The sequence below is a fragment of the Nothoprocta perdicaria genome, unplaced genomic scaffold (assembly GCF_003342845.1).
Source record: "Nothoprocta perdicaria isolate Ctin4 unplaced genomic scaffold, notPer1 scaffold_2, whole genome shotgun sequence".
Taxonomy (NCBI): Eukaryota; Metazoa; Chordata; class Aves; order Tinamiformes; family Tinamidae; genus Nothoprocta; species Nothoprocta perdicaria.
In genome coordinates, this window is record NW_020455204.1 from 11,178,888 (window position 1) to 11,184,995 (window position 6,108).

A 6,108-nucleotide genomic window follows, 5' to 3' on the forward strand; every position below is an offset into this window, starting at 1 on the left:
ATTATATGTTGTGATGAAAACAGAAATCTAACACTTTAGTGCCGTAACTAGTGATTAATAATCTCATCTTTGTTCTCTTTTTTTTAGTCTGGGCCTCTTAATCCAGGTTGGGTCAGTGTTGTCTTATTGTTTTAAGTATACACAGTCTTACGACAAGACTCCTTTATTATTTTTTGTGAGACACAAGGATTCCTTCTGGAGGTGATAAATAAGCATTCTCAATGATAAAAAGCTAATATCTTCAGCAGTACAATGGAATGACTGTTATTAGCATTACAACTTTGCCTGCTTAAAATCCAAGCCTGTCAAAGATGTAGCTTTTTTGTGTTCTTCATCTATGTTGATATGTACTACAACATTGGGTTTATAAACCAGAAAAGTAACAAAGCCCATTCTTTCTCCCTAGGAAAAAAAAAAGTGCTAATAAGTAAACTGCAGTGAATTTACTTTCCACACTTGAGAAGGCTTAAGAAGTTGCTGCTATCATTAGGAACTAAAATTAAATAAGATGATCATCAACTGGTCCTTTATATCTTGCCTAATATCCTAAATGATCATAACACTATTTATATTTCACTTGCATTCTAATGCTGAAGCCTCCAAAATGTATTATGAGGCAATCAAAAACAAACAAACAAACAAACAAAACCACTTGTCTTTTGTTCCAAACCTACAGTTTAACTACATTCTGGGTCTGATAAAAAGGCAAGGGTGACTCACAAAACGACAACACTGCAAACCCATCTGTGAATGATTTAAGACCACAATTATGATACTTCATGTTGCTTGAGGAGAATCCAGTCATTCACTGTGACTCTAGTAATCTATTGGCCGTTTTGGAGTAATCCAAGGTATGTTTAGAATAAAAAAAGTGTATAAGCCACTTCTTCGAACTAGCTGAATGAAAAAACAACATCAACAACAACTACAACAACAACAAAAAAAAAACACCTGCAGCAGCAGTGTTAATCTAGCCAGATATTAAAGAGGCACATATTGGAACAAAGATGTGGTAAAGACAAGGCTGAAAGTGAAATGCTTACAGCGTTTTGCAGGACTCTAAAACGTATGACAAAATGCCACATAACATTTCCTCATGTTGAGAATGAAGTGGTATGGTCAATCATTTGTCCTTTGTTGTCCTGTATTCAGCAACATCTAGCAAGTATTTTATTGCACTACAACTTTAAAAATCAAGAACACACAAAATCTAATAAGAAGACAATTTATTCCTGATCTATTCCTCACTAGCAGGAAAGACTTGTTTAGGAATGCTTGGGTAATAAAGAGAAATTCAAGGGAAAAACAATACATATCTCAGAAGGTAAAAATGAACCCTTTGCAGGAAAGCAGAAAATTATCTCTGAAGACGTTCCTTGTAGAGAATAGTTAAATGCCTGTTACAAACAACTGAATTGAGAATAGTTGCAAGTGCCAGTTGAAACAATCAGATGAAGGGCTGAAATTACATTTTAAAGCTGAAGAAATATAAAAGAAATAAGATGTACTAAGGATGGGAAAAGGGGGTATTTGTGCAACTCCACATAAAACAAAAGGCCCACTCTCAAGCCAGACCAGGTATGTTCATTTTTTCTCTTCTTTCTACATAAAAAGGCTTGTGTTGCAGTTTGAGGTCAATTGAATCCAATATGAGACTATGCTTCTCCAAAAACTATTCCACACTTAACTACCTTATTTTCAAAAGGAGTCATTTCCTTGTGTACTATCTTCCATACTGAAGAACAGTGAAGAGTGCTTATTAGATGATTTCTTCAAGGCCCAATTTCTTGTGTGTCCAAAATGCTGTGGTGCTATGGAAACGTGGATAACTTGGCACTTCTTATACACTGTCTGGAACATCTATCTTGCTTCTTCATCTTGGAGCATGTCAGGTGTGTTAAAAGAGCTTGCCTTGACTTCATGCTACATGCATGTTATCAACCCTCACATTCTTCATCATTTTCTTTAGGTGGAAATGGAGTGAGAAGTCAGGATGAAACAAGCACCTACACAGGGTAATATTATATATTGTTATTATTATAAATGCTATTATATTGTTGTTATATATAAATAGTGGTTAAGAATAAGAAATATGAATAGAAAATAAAATATAGAAATAGTAGAAAACGCAAAAATAGCAAGAAATCAGAGGCAGGGACAGGGTACACTACCTGTCCTGGACATTAGCATCCTGACCTTTTGCATGAGTCTTTTTTGAAGACCACTACACCACAGACTTTGAATGCTGGTCTGAAAAACAGAAAAAAATGTGTCATTAAATTTCTCATTATATTTGAAGGAGAAGGAAGAGACATGCATAAAAACTTTCCAAAACGTGCCCTCAGGGTGGTCCTTGTCAGGAGAAGTTGATAGAAAATACTGCTTTATAAATACATGATGTACAAATATTACATATTTCAACTCATTTTGAGTTGAATATACTTAATTTACTAGAACACTGTTTTTCTTTATGCCAGTGAAGGCTTTTTACAATTGCCATGATTTATTTTCCTTCATTATTTTGCATTTTTTTTAAAACATCAACTTTTTTGATTTAGCCACTCTTGAGCACTTGATCCATATTAAGTTTTGCTTCTAGTATTTCTGTCCTATTTTAAAGTCAGCTGAGAAGTGCAAATGACTTAAGAGACTCTCAAATGTCTTAAGAGATGAGTTCTTAAATGACTTAAGAAATAACCCAAATAAAACTAGAACCAGGATGTGGACCTCACTTTTTTATTTGTTTTTCTTCTTTTCAGAAGTATTTCTTTCCTCTGTTTCTTCCTCTTGAGAAAACGAGATTCAGAAGTCCTCTTAATGTTCAATCCACTTGATATTTTCATTTGATCATGAATAGCATATTCACATTGCACAGAAAGCTTTATGCCACAGAGAAAAAGAAATGAGAATTGGGCCTTAAGAGAACACGCACACAGACACTTAATATACAAAAAGAATAAGTATGACATGACCTTTGGAGAGAAGATGTTTATGACATTTGTAGAAGACCAGCTACAATGCACCAACCTTTCCAAGAAGCCAAACATGAATATAAATATTTAAAGAATATAAATAGGTTAGCATGCTTCATCAAATAGCATATGCTTCCTGCAGTGTCAGTGACTCAGCCAGTATCTATATCATTGGGAAAAGAATATTTTTACTAATTCCTAATAAGAAAGTGTCCACCTAGTAGATCTTATTTTAAATAAAGTTTCCATATGTACATTCGGCTACTCAAAATAAGAGCATGTAATGGTGGGTATTTTAATCTTTGGGAATCCATCTTCCATCTTTACGACTTTTTTTACATTGCTATAAACTACAGACAGAATTAATAACAGAAAAGTTTAAATATTTCTTTGTAAAGTCAGCATATCTTGATGCATCTTGATGTGTCCTGAGGGTGTTTAGATATGAAATTATCTGAAAGTTAAAACTTTTTTCCTGCATTTCTTTGAAGATACAGGGTTATCCCAAAAAACTAACCATCTCCTTTACGAAAAAGGCTAAAAAAAAAAAAAAAAAAAAGCAAAAAAGCAAAGCATATCTTGGGGGTTAAATTCAATGCTAGGGGTTTCCCAATCTCAGTCATTAACAAGGAAATGCTACACATGAAAAAGTGGTAATTTTTTTTCAGGCATACATATATATATTTTATTAACAAGTAAGATAAAATGTCAGTTAGTGACTACAGATTGTTATACCATAGACAATTCATAGATAAATTGTGCTGAAAAAGGAAGAATGTTCTTCCAAATATCACTTAAAAGTGGTATCCTAGTGACCTAGGATGATATAATAATAATAGTAATAATATAATAATAATAACAACAACATAAAGCAGGTAAACTACTACTTTCATTTCTCATTTATTTGTAAAATAAATTCTTTGTTAAATGACTTTTTTTAAATGCTGCTTTCTGTTTGAAAAGTTACATACCTCATTATTAGCTAATCTGCACATTTTAGAAAATACCACATTAAACAAGAGATATAAGCAATATCTGTATTTCTTTTTACTGTGAACTCCTGCAAAATTCAGAAATTGTTTTACCTCTTGAGATGAAACAAGAGGAGAGTAATTCTTTGTCAATGTCACGCTATAAAGAGAATACAAGCATAAAAGCATTTAGATGTGCAGTTGAAAGAAAGAAAAAACAAATACATTCTGCTGTTTTATGCATCAAATAAACCTTATATTTTTGCCAACATACAAAGAGAGTAAGAATACTTCTTTCCATCTTTACATAAAGAATTACACTATTTACCTTAAATAAATATACAAACCAAATATGCTCATAAACTCCCCCAAAAATTTATGTGAAAAGTATCCCACAGGTAACACATACCAGCCTGTATAAAAAGCTAAATGAGTCAATGTATAAGGATGCTTTTCAAAGGTACCCATGTTATCTTTCCAAAACCATAATTCAGGGATTGTTAAAAATGTGCTGGTGACACATATATATGATTTTGAAATTCACTGAAAAATTTCCTCATTCCTCTGCTTTGCCCCATCCTTAAGAGCTAAGGCTTTCCAGATGCATTAACAATTGCTGCAAGTAAGAGCACTTACCTCAAACACATCAGAGTAATACAAAAGATGAACTGCCAAGCAGTATTTCTGGCTACTAAAGCAAATCAAAATGATGACCGCAACTTTGTTCCCTTTCTATAGTTGTAGGTTTTATTATTTTTAAGTGTATGTTTTGTTTTTACTAACTGAAATAGCACAGATTGCTGTATCTAAAATTTGTTCATCTTTATCTGCTTTGCATTAAAATAGCACTATAAAAAGCAAGAGTGTTTTTTTGATACCATATCCTTCTCTGGGAATGACCTAGCCAACCTTCTCCTGTTTAACAGCATCAAAAAGCAAACTGATCAGGTCAATCTGATATGGATGAGCAATGGCTTTGAGAGCCCCGCAGAAGACCACTGCATGCTAGGAATTTGGAATGGGCAGGAGCTGGCTTCCTGGAGCCTCAGGGTGTGTCAGCACACATATCTGCAGCACCAAGCTCACAGTAACAAGCCGTACTGAGAGGCATAATAATACAATTGCACAGGCTTACTACAAAGCCTACAGGCAAACACTTTGCTGTATAAATCTTGGCCATAGCAGCAAAATAGATCTACCTTAAATAAGAGATGTTTGTTTATGGACAGCTGGCTTAAATTCACCCTCCTTACCATGTGGGCTTGGGCAGCCCATGGACAGGTATGCTGCAGTCCATTGCAAGTTGCTTCCTTCCCCTCATGCTTTGCCCCAAAACAACCTGGACACTTTGCCTACTCTTTTAAATTCTAATACCAGGTATTTAAAAACTTAAATTCTATGATCCTTATCAGAATATGCTAGCACTTTAAAATGGAGGGGAAAAAAAAAAAAAAAAAAAAAAAAAAAAAAAAAAAAAAAAAGGAAAAGAAACCCAAACCCTCAACATCGCTTGAGATGAAAATAAAGGGAATTCAGAAAAATTCAATTAACTAGAGAAAAAAAAAGTGCAACATTTTAAAAGTTCACAAAGTAGGCCTACAATTAAAACATGCTATTAAGAAGTTACTCTTACTATATATTTTTGGAACACTCTTCCACTTTACTGCAGGAATTTTTAACAGTAACATTACCTGCAGTACCTCATGTGGTAAAAATTTGTTACTGCCCTACCTTGGATGATTGAAGATAGTATAGCTGTCTGGTTCCTATTGTTAATCAATGCCAAGGAAGTAAACAGAGTCAAAAGCTTTTCAGGACCTAGAAAGGTCCTGAAAGTTAGATACTGCAATTTTTTTTTTTTTTTAGGTAAATGTCAAACTGATAATAAAAGATTACCATATGTGCTGTAATGTGAAAAAAAAATTAGAACTTTTTTTTCTCCTTCCAAGCATATGTTTAGAGCCTACTGCATTATGGCCCTTGCATTAATATCATACATATATAGAGAAATAATATTAAAAATATTTTCTGCATTAAATACTTCAGCTATGTGCTAGCTACAATAAGCAGTACACACTACTAAAACACTTAATTGAAATATTTAGCTTATTTTCTGATAGTTTCTCAGAACAGTGTTGATAACAGCAAAGCAACAATAAATATGT

At 33.4% G+C, this 6,108-nt stretch overlaps 1 long non-coding RNA gene across 1 annotated transcript; it reads right to left on the bottom strand.

Moving 5' to 3' along the window:
* Positions 1-2,763: 2,763 nt before the first annotated feature.
* On the bottom strand, positions 2,764-5,735 carry LOC112945996. The gene is made up of 3 exons (XR_003249108.1): positions 5,675-5,735; positions 4,058-4,103; positions 2,764-2,879 (listed from the first exon to the last, which is right to left on the bottom strand). It is a non-coding gene; the product is annotated as an uncharacterized LOC112945996 (long non-coding RNA).
* Positions 5,736-6,108: the final 373 nt, after the last annotated feature.